The sequence below is a fragment of the Octopus bimaculoides genome, chromosome 15 (assembly GCF_046866305.1).
Source record: "Octopus bimaculoides isolate indiv1 chromosome 15, ASM4686630v1, whole genome shotgun sequence".
Lineage (NCBI taxonomy): Eukaryota > Metazoa > Mollusca > Cephalopoda > Octopoda > Octopodidae > Octopus > Octopus bimaculoides.
The window spans coordinates 9,346,939-9,361,938 of record NC_142942.1 but is presented as its reverse complement, the minus strand read 5'-3'; positions in this window follow the sequence as shown (position 1 = coordinate 9,361,938).

The window sequence follows — 15,000 nt, the reverse complement described above, 5'->3', positions numbered from 1 at the left end:
TAAACCACCAAAACTGGCTGTCAAGCAATAGTGGGGGGGGGTCAAACAGAAAGACAAAGACAAGTATATACATATACATACACATCTATCTATCTATCTATCTATCTATCTATCTATCTATCTATCTATCTATCTATCTATCTATCTATCTATCTATCCAGCCCTACATTTACTTATCTACCCGCTCATGTTTAAATCTCTTGAGCACTACTAAGTGTATTCTATATGGAGAATATCTGATTCTCATCTATGAACTGGACACACACACACACACACACATGTATATATACATGTATACACATATCTACAACGTACACACGCACGACGCATATCTCACACACATATCACACACATAAAACACACGCACACACACACACACACACACACACACACACACACACACACGACGGTCTATGAAATACGCTCACAAGAATTGGCCGGCCTCGGGTCATAGTAGAAAATATTTAGGCACATACCCACTAATGAATGAGAGGCAAAAAAAAATCAGTTTTGGATATAAATCTTTTATTAAAGAAAGAGAACACATACACATTATATGCAGACTGCTTCAGTTATATGAATTGGATTTCACAATAGTAAGCAATAGCTTAAGTACGACCAGTGGCTTCTGGTTTAACCAGATTAATTCCGATTGAGCAGATCTATGATCAAAGACGCACCAGCTGTCTTTCTTGAGATTGTATTCTATTATTAGTTCCGCTTGATTGAACTGAACCATGATTCTGACGAGCAACTCTGATTTTTTAAAATGGCGTTAGTATTTCCAGAGCTATATTATCTAATGTGTATTTCCTTATTATTTTCAGATGGCAAGTGTTAATTTGAGATTTGGTTGCCATTTTAGCTTGCTGAGTAACCCCGTAGAGACTCCATTATCGGCTTGTTATTGCTTAAGCTCCCTGGTTCGACATAATTATGAAGATCTATTAGCGTTCTAGCTGTGGCCACCGTGTCTCTTTATCTCACTTTATCAGTCATACGATATATCTAGATTCATTATCTAACGTCATTTCCCTAATAACAGTATAGAGTGAGATTTGGAGGCGATTTGGTTGCTATTTTAATAGGTTGAATAACAACGTAGGTGTTTTCTTTTTGGTTTATTACCAGTATATTCGTGGATCCGTAAGGCGGCAGAGTCGTTAGCACGCTGCGAAAAACGCTTAGCCGCATCTCGTCCGACTTTACGTTCTGAGTTCAAATTTCGCCGAGGTCGATTTCATTTTTTTACCATTTCAGGATCGATAAAATAAGTACCAGTTGAACGCTAGGGTCGATGTAATTGACTTATACCCTCCCCTGAACTTACTAGCCTTGTGCCAACATTTGAAATTAATATATTTATGGATTTGTGATAGTATCAGAAAATAATGTGTAGCTTATGAAGGCTTCATTGTTTCGCTTCTTAGTTTGTTGCTTTTCCTCTTAGGTTAAAGCCTAGAAGAGTGGAGGCGCAATGGCCCAGTGGTTAGGGCAGCAGACTCGCGGTCATAGGATCGCGGTTTCGATTCCCAAACCGGGCGTTGTGAGTGTTTATTGAGCGAAAACACCTAAAGCTCCTCGAGGCTCCGGCAGGGGATGGTGGCGAACCCTGCTGTACTCTTTCACCACAACTTTCTTTCACTCTTTCTTCCTGTTTCTGCCGTACCTCTAATTCAAAGGGTCAGCCTTGTCGCACTGTGTCACGCTGAATCTCCCCGAGAACTACGTTAATGGTACACGTGTCTGTGGGATGCTCAGCCACTTGCACGTTAATTTCACGAGTAGGCTGTTCCTCGACGTCGTAAGCGACGGAGTGCCAACAACAACAAATCCTAGAAAGTCTAAGTCAAATTCACCCTTTATTTACATCCCAAAATAGGGCCTTTGTACCTTTTGCGAAAGAAACCAATATCCTTTAATATAGCAGGCAATGTAGTGTGAAAGAAAGCAAATTACTTACAAGTTAGGTTCGTGAAACGGTTTCGATTCCAAGAGGTAGTAATTTTGCTTTGATGCTGCTACTAATGTTGGAAGGGAAATCATAAACTTTACAACTACTTACTCGCCCATTTCCCTAACATAAGAGATTTCATACCAAAATCAAAAGACCTGTATACATTTCTATTCAAAGCACCATTAAAAATGCAATTACTCCGTTACATCCATTTATTTATTTATTTATTTATTTATTTATTTTCAGCCGGTAACGTTGGAAATGACTGTTGTCTCTGATAAATTGATGACGATTTCTCGCAACGCCATCGAGGCTTAAGGTAGTGTGAATTGACAGGCTTATCGGCCTCTGCTTCATGGCTGTGGTCATAGAATTGGTCTGGCAATCACTCGTGACATTGCTCTCTCTCTCTCTCTCTCTCTCTCTCTCTCTCTCTCTCTCTCTCTCTCTCTCTCTTTCTCGGTGAACGTTGTTGAAATATTCATGGCTACACAGTCTTTTGTGTATTCCTCTTCATTTTCTCTTTTTCAATCGATAAAATTACTCCTTTGTTTTCTTTCCCTTTTTAACACTGTCACCTTCTTTATCGCTTCCTCGATCACTTTTTTCCATTTGTCACTTTTTCTCTTTCTCTATCACTTACATTTTTCTTTCTCTTACACTTCTTTTCTCATTCACTTTTTTTTCCCGTTTCTTTACCATTTCTACCCTTTCTCTATCATTTTCTCACCCACCCCACATATCACCTCTATTTAAATATTTCCAAAGTGGGATTCTTTGTATTAAGTCGTTTAAGTCGTTTAAAGATACAGAAATAATAGAAAAGAAATCGTTTACTGCCTATAAAATTACAGGAATTTGCTTAAACACATGACATCGATCCAGGTACCGTTTCCTTCCGCTATTAAACAGAATATCGTTTTAACATATTTACATACACAGGTTTTGCAGCGAGGCGTAATTAAATCAGTAAGTTTTTGAGAAACAGTGTTCAAGTTTGCTTGTGTTTATTTGAGTATATATATATATATATATATATATATATATATATATATATATATATATATATATATATATATATATGAATCTTATTCATATAATGACATTGGAAAAGAACATGAACATCCTCACTACAAAAGACCCACCACTTCCACATTTAATTGCTCGGAATGTGCATCACATACTAACCTAGGTTTAAAATATTTTTTGAAGGAAGTAAATCCATAATTTTTTTTTGCTAGTAGTTCTACTATTAAACAAATTGAAGGAAAATTGTTACGAAAATTTAACTATAAACCAGCCTCATCAGCTGATAAAACGTTAGAATAAAGCTTATGGTTAGTAGATAAGTTAAAATTATTACATATTTAAGACAGTAAAGATTATGAATGTAATTAAAAATACTTGTACGAATTGTAAAGTATAACGTTAGCTTAAGGACATATAAGGTTGGCCAAATGTCACCTGATACTAAATCCAAACCATTTAATTCCAAGATTTATATATGTTTAACAACTGAATGAATTTGATAAAAGCATCTAAATATGAAACATCATGAAAATTGATCAAACTGAAATCTTTCTTGGGTGACACATTATTCCATTCGAGTCAATACAGAATTATAGATAGTATTTATGGAATTTTGATCTACTGTCGGGTGACTTTTGGCCAACTCTGTATTAACGTCATAAATAAGGCGGAGAGATGGTAAAATCGTTATCACACAGGGCTAAATACTTTGCAGCATTTCGTCCGTCTTTACGTTCTGAGTTCAAATTCCGCCCATGTCGATTTTGTCTTTTATCCTTTCGAGGTTGAGAAAATGAGTACCCGTCGAGAAAATAAGTACCAGTCGATGTAATCGACTTAACCCCATTCCCGAACTTGCTGGTCATGTGCCAAAATTTGAAACCACTAATTTCAGCAAGTACGAAAGACAACTCAGGACGTGTTCCGGTCAGTTTAGATCTGCTCAGTGAAGCAATGACTTCAGTCATCTCACTAGCCATTGTACTGACGAGAGAAGCGGAAAACCACTAAGGAGATTTACAACACTGTGTTCGAGCAAGTGTGCAAATTAACATATATCACTGAAGTTAATTATTCAGAAACTCCATTACCAATTGTCAACACGATTAATAACAGTTAAAACAACAAACCAGTGTGAGAACTTCTGTGTGATCGAACGACCTGCTAGACCTGGCTGTCAAATTTTCGAATCGCATGCTATCGTCTCAACAAAGGAAGGCTATATTTGGTAATATAGATCTACATACTAAATTTGATATTCAAAACACGGAATGGACACAGCTGAAACATCTTTGATTGTTGACTTGTTCGGTCGGGGAACAGCAATAACAATCAAAAGGAAAAATAACACCAGGGGTTTGGAAGCCCGAGGGCCAAATAGAAAGATTGAATTCACATGCAGAGAACAAATCATAACAGAATGTGTGATAGAATATTTGGTATACAGTAGAGCATTTGGTGAGCGACAGAACATTTGGTGACAGAGCATTTAAGTGTCATAATATTTGGTAAGGATTAGAGGATATTTGGTAAGTAGCAACATATTTGAGAAACTAACAACTGTATTTGGAAAACATAATGAGATACTCGTTCTTAGAAAACAGCAAATTGCTTGCGTTTAGGCAGCCAATAAACGATATGTATTTAATAATCCCAGTAAATTGCCTGCATTTATAAGGAAAAAATTGCTTCTATTTAGAAATTCCAATAAATAGCATGTACTTAAAAATCAATACATTGCCTGAAAACGCAATATTTAATCTATATATGCTGAAAATGCCAATAAATTATCGGTCTTTTGGAATTATAATAGGTGCAATAATCGCAGAGCTTATCGCAATCTGCAACAATGACATCACAATTTATTGATCCGACAGGTGAAAAACGATTGTGTCACAGTTTACACCTTGCCCAAGGCCACTGAATTAAACGAAATACCTAATTATCAGAATACTAACAAGTACTATATTTGGTAGTAGTTGCAGTAGTAGTAGTAGTAGTAGTAGTAGTTATTGTGGGTGTTGTTGTAGTTGTAGCTGTTGCTGTTTAGCCTCATTGAATATGATAGCATTCACAAAATTAATGGGGAAAGTCCTACTATAAACTAAACCTCAATTAAATAATTGATAACGCTAAATGTCATTAATAATATTTATACGATTAATATGAAAAGTCGAATGGACTCGTTGTAGGAACAGCATTTATAATATTAATATGAAAAGTCGAATATATTAAATCCCAATGATATAATTGATAACTCTAAGCGCCATTAATATGTACCGTAATATATTGCCTCAAACACGTGTACTCACACATACACGCATACACACACTCGTACGTGTACAAACAATCTCTGGGATGGAAATGAAAGCTTGAAATGAATAAGAGACCACGTTTCTGAGATGAAATGGAAGGGGGAAATGAATAAAATAAGATGGATGCGTTATTAGAACATGAATTGTGAGTCAGAACATATTGCATGTCATAGGAGACGCAAAATAAATTCAACAACAACAACAACAACAACAACAAAGACAACAACATATAGGCACAAGGCCTGAAATTTGGAGGAGGGGATAGTCGATTACTTATTTTATCGACCCCAATGTCGACCTCGGTGGAATTTGAAATCAGAACATAGTTAATGCTTAGCGAAGTACCGTTAAGCATTTCGTCCAGCGTGCTAACGATTCTGCCAACTAATCCTAAATAATAATAATAATGATAATAATAATAATAATAATAATAATAATAATAATAATAATAATAATAATAATAATAATAATAATAATAATGGTGATGATGATGATGATGATGAGGATGATGATGATGCTGATAAACTTTTTTCCTTATGCTTTTGCTATTGTGCTTCGATATCAATTACTTTAATTTAACGGTCATGTTCTGCTTCGGCAAACGTAACGCGAATAAATTCAAATACTGCATAAAATTAATTGCACCACTTGAATTATTTACATTCATTTTAGTTTTGCCATAATATAGGGCTACAATAACCCACTTTGCGTGTACCAAGCTTTAAAACATTGCCCCCTTTAAAAAAAGATAATTAACAATGTCGAATATACTCGTTGTAGTTGGCAGATGTGGCTGTGTGGTTAACAAGCATGCTTCCCAATCACGTAGTCTTGCGTTCAGTCCTACTGCATAGCACCTTGGAAAAATATCTTCCGGGCCGACCAATGTCATATGAATGCATTTGGTAAACGGTAAATGGTGGGACAAACACAGACACACGCAAACACACACACACACACACACACACACACACACACACACACACACACACACACACACACGCACACACACACACACACACACACACACACACATACGACGTGTTTCTTTCAGTGTCCGTCTACCAAATCCACTCACAAGGCATTGGTCAGCCCGAGGCTATAGTAGAAGACACTTGCCCAAGGTGCCACGCAGTGGGACTGAACCCGGAACCATGTGGTTGGTATGCAAGCTACTTACCACACAGCCACTCCTGTGCCTACAGCCCACTCCTGCGCCTTTAAGCCACGTCTGCGCCTATATATATATATATATATATATATATATATATATATATATATATATATATATGTGTGTGTGTGTGTGTGTATACATCTATTTGTATGTTTGTCCAACGCCATCGTTTGACAGCTGGCGCTGGTTTGTTGTTCACGCCTTCGTAACAGAGCGGTTCAGCAAAGTGACCATTAGTATAAGTACTACACTAACAAAACAAGTACTTGGGACGATGTGTTCGACTAACCCCTTTAAGGCGGTGCCCCAGCTTGGCCGCAATCCAGTTACTGAGACAGATAAGATAAAAAAAACGTATACCATATAGTATTTCTTTTGAAAATAGATTATTAAAATTGCCACCTCTCTGTGCTATATATTTTTCTGTGCAACGTGACTTAGTAATGGGAGAAAATATTAATATAAAAATTTCTGTGGAAAAGATTGACATGACAGATTAGGTATTTCTGGATATTACTAACTATCATATTAACATTCAAGTTATTAACTTCATAAGCTAGTAGTTCTTGAAATCAGTCAATCAATCAATTAATCAAGCTATCAGTCTGTCTGTCTGTCGTTCAATCTCCCTACCCATTCATCCATCTATCTATCTATCTATCTATCTATCTATCTATCTATCTATCTATCTATCTATCTATCTATCTATCTATCTATCTCTTTTCTAATTCTTGCTTCACCAATTCTTTGAAATCTTTTCATAAACAAAACATTTCATTCTAAGAGACAGTTGCCGCTGTCATCAGAATTTAACTAAGAGTAAAGAATAACATACTGAATTAAAAAAAAAAATGCCTTGCATATTTTCACTGTTCCGCTAAGATATTGAATTACGTGTTAAACAATGTCTTTCATTTCCTGAAAATCTCAGATTTTTCCAGGCCAATACTTAAACACAAGTGCACCAATGGCGCAGTAAATTCATTTGTTGCTTAGAGAAGTTATAGCTTTCGGAGCAGTTGACAATCTTTTCTTTTTTTTACATTTTAGTAATTTTGAGTGAAATGTTCACAAGCTACTGGTTAACTAACCTCCCAACCATGCGTCCCTTTAGCTCTCTGTTCCAAACAACTATGTCAAATTTGCCGTGTATGTGCATGGATTTAGTGGAAGTTTTGATGATAAGATTTCCGTCATACTCTTTTATTCGAATGCCATACATTACAAATATTTGTATATTTGTTCCAGTGCAGTTCTTCTTACGGATGGCATTTGCATATCATGTAAGCAATAATGCCATATCTGTTATCTATTTTCTTCAACTTGTTTTAGTCTTTTGGCTGTTGCCATGCCGGGGTACCGCCATATCGCATGACTATATTGGAGCAGTTACTGATCTTGTAAAGTGTATGAGGCGGTAATGCACAGCCGTTCACGCGCCGCTTATTTGGCTGATTCGATGCTGACTTATTTGACAGCAGGCATTTTAATATTTCTCTTGTTTCCCCACCACTTCTCTTCCTTTCTCTCTCTCTCTCTCTCTTTTCTTATATGTTTATGAAAAGAGGAAAATGTTTATGTCAATCGTGTTCAACTGATAAATTGCAATCCCTCTCTCTTTCTCTCCTTCGCTCTTTCTTGCTCTTTCTTTCTGTATATGTATATCTATATCCATATCCATATACAGATATGCGCGTGTTTCCTTCTAAGGCCAAACCATAGTTTCCAAAACAACTCTAATCAACTGTGTCAAATTGCCTACGTCCAAGAAACTGCGACAAATCGTATATTCTATGTCATCTTTCACGTATATCTGATATTTGACCTTCTCGAAAGATTTAAAAGCTTAACTGTCACTTTCGTTTAATAATCATTTAGCTCTTGGGCATCTCTTGCTCTTGGGTATCTCTTGCTCTTGGGTATCTCTTGCTCTTGGGTATCTCTTGCTCTTGGGTATCTCTTGCTCTTGGGTATCTCTTGCTCTTGGGTATCTCTTCCTCTTGGGCATCTCTTGCTCTTGGGCATCTCTTGCTCTTGGGTATCTCTTGCTCTTGGGTATCTCTTGCTCTTGGGTATCTCTTGCTCTTGGGTATTAAAAGAACAGCTTCCATGGTATGACGTTAAGTGACAATCAACGTTCAGGTAAGGTGATGACTAGTGTTGATACTAACGTTATTTGCAAGTTTCAGAGAAACGTAGCCTTTTTGGCATACAACTCGTATTACTCCTCCAAATCATTTTTGAGGTTTGTTTGTTGAACAGTTCTTGGGACGCATGTATATCTTAAAGATTTTATCCTCGAATCCTACGATTTTGTTTCCTCTCTTTTGATCACTTGATGGCTATAGTTGATCTCTTTTTTTCCCTCAAGTGCTGTCTAAGTGATTCAATACAAAACTGCCGTCTATTGGGAGATAGTATATATTGATATTACTATTTTTGTGGAAGCTTCTGGAAGTTGTTGGGATCTTCCCGGTTGTAATACCTATGAATAGGAATTTCCTTGATAGATTAGTCAAGTACTTCAAATGATTTCTTTTATAGGCCAGTTAAGTGCCCGACAATATATTTTGCAATATCACTACTGATGCTGTAAATGCATTGTGGAACATTAACACGTAAAACAGACATCTGACTCCAATATTTTGAAAACATCTGGCATAAATTTGGCTCGTCAATCTTCGTTCCTAGCACTTTTACATGATATATTTTCATTAACACTTAGGTATTTATGGCGGAAGTGGGAGCAAGTACTGGTGGAAAGAACAGATCCTGAAACGCAAGTGGTGATGGATAGGCCAATTCTAGGGAAACCAATATTCTGCTTTACACGTCAAACCCTGTCATAGAGTCCACAAAGGGTGCAGAAAAGACATCCTAACATAGAGAGAGTCGGGATGCTAAGGCAGAGCTGACTAAACAGGGATCCAACTGGAGAAAAGTAGAAAGACAGCTCAAAGTTAAGAATAGTGGAGAAAAGTCGCCATAGGGAGTGAAGGGCTTAAATAAATAAAGATATATTTGTATCACTCGATGTATGCAGCTGGCAAGATCGAAAGACTATTGGCAAGCCTGAAACATTATTGGCAAGATTGAGACACTTTTGGCAAAATTGAGACACTCTTAGCAAAATTGAGACACTATTGGCAAGATTGAGACACTATTGGCAAGATTGAGACACTGTTAGTAAGACTGACACACTATTGGCAAGACAGAGACACTATAGACAAGATTGAGACACTCTTAGCAAAACTGAGACACTATTGGCAAGACAGAGACACTACTGGCAAGATTGAGGTACTATAGGCAAGACTGAGACATTAATAAGACAAAGATATTATTGGCAAGTTTGAAACACTATTGATGTTTTCGTTTGGGAAACGATTTTCTTTACACTTTCAACTATCAAATATGAACTTTTCTTTAGGTTAATTTCCACCTCTATATCAACTAAATATGTTATTAACTTCAGCTGTCTCACAGAAATCTTAGGTTTGATGTTAAGAGCGTCGACAAAATAATTATAGGTTTCAGTGACGTTTCATGTAGATCCAAACGTATAATCATAGGATATATTTAAATGAAATGAAAGTAGATTTTGTGTTAAAATAAATTGAAGACTGTTTCCTTAGAATATATCTTTCGGAAAATTATGGCATCAGAGACAATCGTTGCGCTTTGAGTTACAAGAGTGAGGTGGGTGACAAGGCTTTGGTGATCTTTTCGATGACAGCGACCAAGAGAGATTCTTACGTTTCTTTTTGTAATCATGATATACTGTCAAAGTGAGGGGATGTGGCCTTGTGGTTAGTGTTCATCTGATGATCATAGGTTCGGGTGTTCAATCCCTTCATCGCCCGGCACTTAGGTACTTTATTTCGTGCTATTCCAGCCCACTACTCGATTATAATGATTACCTGATTACCAGCTGGATGCTGGTACAGTCTACTCTGTCTCCAGCATGTAATAAGCTGGATATTCCGCTGGATCAAAAGTAAGGGGACCGAGAAGGTGTTTATGACCGCTTGCGACAACATAGACATCTAAAACTATGAACGAATGCATGGTACCTGTTCCTAAGCTATACCTTCTCGCAACTGAAGACTGGCTCTTCTCTACTATATTATTACAGGAATGACTGGGAAAAACACCTAGGGTTTCTTGGAGTATAAATCATTAACATTAAAGTGGTGCTAACATAATATAGTGAGCTAAGAAATCATAATTAATTCAAAGTAACCCTTGATTACAACTGGTCAATCAGTCTTTTGAACTATCACACCACAATTTTTTTATTCATGAAAATAGTATATCATGTGAATTCATTCTAATATCTTACTGTCATAGAAAGGCTGGTTGATGGCATCCAATTAGAATAAGACCACATTACTAAATATGAGACTCATGTACATGCAAATTTTAGGGTTGTCTCCCTTGATATTCTAGATCAGAGTTAATGATTAAGAGGATAATCGTAATTTTTTTCATCACTCAGGGTGTAATTTAAATTAGCAAAATTCCCTGGCTCCCTGCATCAAGTATATTAACGTTCTTTGCTATTGATATTTCATGCAACAATAAGGCGGCGAGCTAGCAGAATCGTTAACTCGTCAAGCAAAATGCATAGAGGCATTTCGTCCGTCTTTACGTTCCGAGTTCAATTCACGCTGGAGTCGATCTTGCCTTTCACTCTTTCTAGTTCGATAAAATAAGTACAAGTTGAGCACTGGGGTCGATGTAATCGATTTAGCTCCTTCCCCCGGAGCTGCCTGCGATGTGCCATAATTTGGAACCAATATTTTACGCAACAGTCGATCCAAAGTATTTAAAGTTACTACACGACACAGTTATTCTAACATCCGCAATCATGGTTGTACTGTGATTTTATAATGAGGTGTAATAAAATAGAAACGTGCCTGCAATTATCTCAGCACTGCTAAACGTCAGACAAGCTCTTCACCGCATTCTATAATTAATTAATCTAAATTAATTAAAACTCTAAGGTTGTCTCTGTATCCTTTCTTGACCAAAATTAATCATCACGATAATAAAGTTTTCTTCTCACTAAGGACCAGGAATTTTTAATCATCTTAAATTACATTTTAATTAATTAAAAATTCCTTGGTTACAACATCATCAATGTTAGCGCCCACTTTGCATTCTGCTACAACGTTGCTACGGTAACATTCATTCATTCATTCTTCTTCTTTTTCTGTCGTCGTCGTCGTCGCCGTCGTCCTCCTCTTCATCCTCCTCTTCCTCCTCCTCTTCCTCCTCCTCTTCCTCCTCCTCTTCCTCCTCCTCTTCCTCCTCCTCTTCCTCCTCCTCCTCTTCCTCCTCCTCCTCTTCCTCCTCCTCTTCCTCCTCCTCCTCTTCCTCCTCCTCCTCTTCCTCCTCCTCTTCCTCCTCCTCTTCCTCCCCCTCTTCCTCCTCCTCTTCCTCCTCCTCTTCCTCTTCCTCCTCCTCCTCCTCCTCCTCCTCTTCCTCCTCCTCCTCCTCCACCTCTTCTTCTTCTTCTTCTTCTTCTTCTTCTTCTTCTTCTTCTTCTTCTTCTTCTTCTCCCTCCTCCTCTTCTCCTCCCCCCTTTTCCTCTTCCCCCACCCTTGTTCCTCCTTATTCTCTTCCTCCTTTTTCTCATCGTCATTATTATCTTTCTCTTTTTACTTCAGACAGCACACCTTTATTAATTAAAAGTCATTAGAACTGCACCCCACAAACCCATTCTTTTCTATCCACCCACCTGCTCATCTGTCATTGTCTGGTTTGAATTGTAATGATCTTGAAGGAATTGGCTTACAACATCTTGTAAACAGCTTATCAATTAAATTTAAGCAAGCAATAAAAGCCTGTAGTTTCTTACCAAGTCAATACTTTTTATTCTTGGCTACAAGGCTTGTTCGTGCTAAGGCATTCATTTTCCTAATTTTATTTTGTATTTTAAACAGCCCTACAGGGAGTTTTACTGCATGAATTTAATAAATAATCTCAGTCTTTCAGCTCACTATTTTACATGCCGCATGCATGTATTTAGAATGTTGTACACTTCCTCTTTGTTATATTGTTGATATGCATAATCAACATCATTTTGCACACACACACACACACACACATGCACACTTACACAGATGCGCTCTTTCTTTTTCATGCATACGTATGCACCCGCACACATATATATTCATGGTGATCGTCATTACAGTCTTCTAGCCTCTGTCTGTCTGTTGATTGATCTTTCTTTATATCACATAAGAAGGTGACGATCTGGCAGAATCATTGACGCGCCGGACGCCATGCTTAGCGGCATTTCATACACCTTCGCGTTCTGAGTTCAGTTCCGCTATGGTCGACTTTGCCTTTCATTCGACTTATTCACTACTCCGAAATTGCTGGCGTTGTGCCAAAATTTGAACCCACATTACGTATGTAACAGTTTGAAACTCAGAGATGCTTCTATTGACGTAGTAAAGGCTCTTGATAGCCGATTCAAAGACATTTTCGGCATCCTTAAATCTCTGAAATGTTCTGTGTATGCTTCATTATTTACTCACAGATCACAACATTAAGCATTGCCACCTTAAGTAGACCCAAGACAAAGTTATACAACATAAATAAAAATGTAAATGTCATCCCTTGACATTACTGTTCCAAGTCCTATAACTCATAAGCTCAGTCGCATGGTTTACAAGGCATACGAGGGATTGAAACCCTAACCCTAACCCCCATCTGGAACGGGATGCCAGTCCGTGAACTGGAGCAACGTAGAATGAAGTATTTTGTTCAAGAAGAACTACTAGTAAAATATAGCTTACGCGATGTACTTACATAAATTGTAAACCATTCAGATATTTATGTCTTCCGGTATTATTCAAATTCACTTAGAGAGAGAGAGAGTGGTGTTGCAAGTGTGCAGACTATAAATTCTAGTGTTGAAACTAATGTTTTCACGTGAAGTCACTCATTTGTGACATACCTGGTTTAAGATATACATTGATAAAATATCACTTATGTTTACAAGTAGCAAACTGCATTTGTTCACAAAACTGAACATAAACCTACCTCGACCAATTTGGTTTTCATGATTACCATATTCATGACCGTATCCGAATTTTTCGCTGCATATGTATTAATTATGCAATCAAAATTAGGGATATTAAGTACGTGTTTATTTTCCAATATTTTGTTGCCAATGCACTAAGTCGTTCTTGAGTAATTGTCATTAAGATTGTAAAGTGTATCAGAATTAATTGCAGCTTAGTGAAGGATCCTTCATAACGATGAAAAGAACCATCAACTGTTAATTAAATCCGCACAGCGATTCTTAAATTTTAAAAATAACATATTCATCATATGAAGTCGAATTTGTTACTAAATTAGCTGCAAACTTTATATCGGGAAAATCGGTCTTATGTCCTTATTATTCTACAGTATATGGGCAACATTCTACAGTTTTTAATTTCCATGTGCAATATCATTAGGATAGATCATTTCTAAATCAGATAATTCCTATAACAATCTGTCTTCGAAATTTCCAGACGCTATATTTTGTCCATCTAGTAAAAATTGAAATTATGAATCTGACTCTTATACGCGGGAAAACCTTTCCCTTATTTCTGTGATAATGGCAGCACTAACTTCCTTTATTATGAACGAATTTCTCGACAGCCTAACATCAGCTGGCTTTTACCTGTGAATTCTTTTACAATGTATTTTCGTTAATTTCAATGTTTGTTCCGCGTTTCACATTTCTCCTGTTTAAGTGGTTCTTGACTGAAAATTTCCTGTGATTCTATCAACTTATCTTACAAAGATCTAAGATCAGCAGCTGCACCTCTAAAATTCATTCTTGGTCTCTTACAGATGATTTTGCACACGATTAAAAGACGATAAAAACATTATGTGTGTCATATTTACTTCCAGCTGTGTTGCCATTCTCACTTAATTGCTAAAATAATCTTAGAAATTTACCTAAGATTTTATTGCCACTTTCCTTGCACTCCATTGTTGTCTTGATTCACGCTTGACAAAAATCTGAAGCTTCTAATGTAGTTCTTTAAGATGTTGAATGAACAAAACGATGATAAATGGCTTCAAATATGCCAAAAGAAGTAACAACTGTTGTTTCCTCGCTTACAGCATGAAGACATATTACGGTCAAACAATGACTGACACAGATTATGAACATTCCTTCCGGATTTTTGTCGAGAGTTCTTTGTTGAACACCCGGCAAAACAGTAGCTTGATCATATGCTATGAACACTAACCATTCAAAACTTCATCCGATATTAATTTTATGTTTATTGTTTTTCTCAATATTATGAGTATATATTTTTCTTTATCTCTCCGTATAAATTATCTCTCTTTATAAATCTGTAAATATCTGTTGACAAATAATTCTTTGACTTCTACTCTTCTCATCTCAAAGTTAATGCCAACAAACCGAATCACTTGGGCCAATTTCTCACGATGGGTTAAATCTAGTACTGTACTAACCAAAATACGATATTATTTGTTTCTACAAATTGCTAACA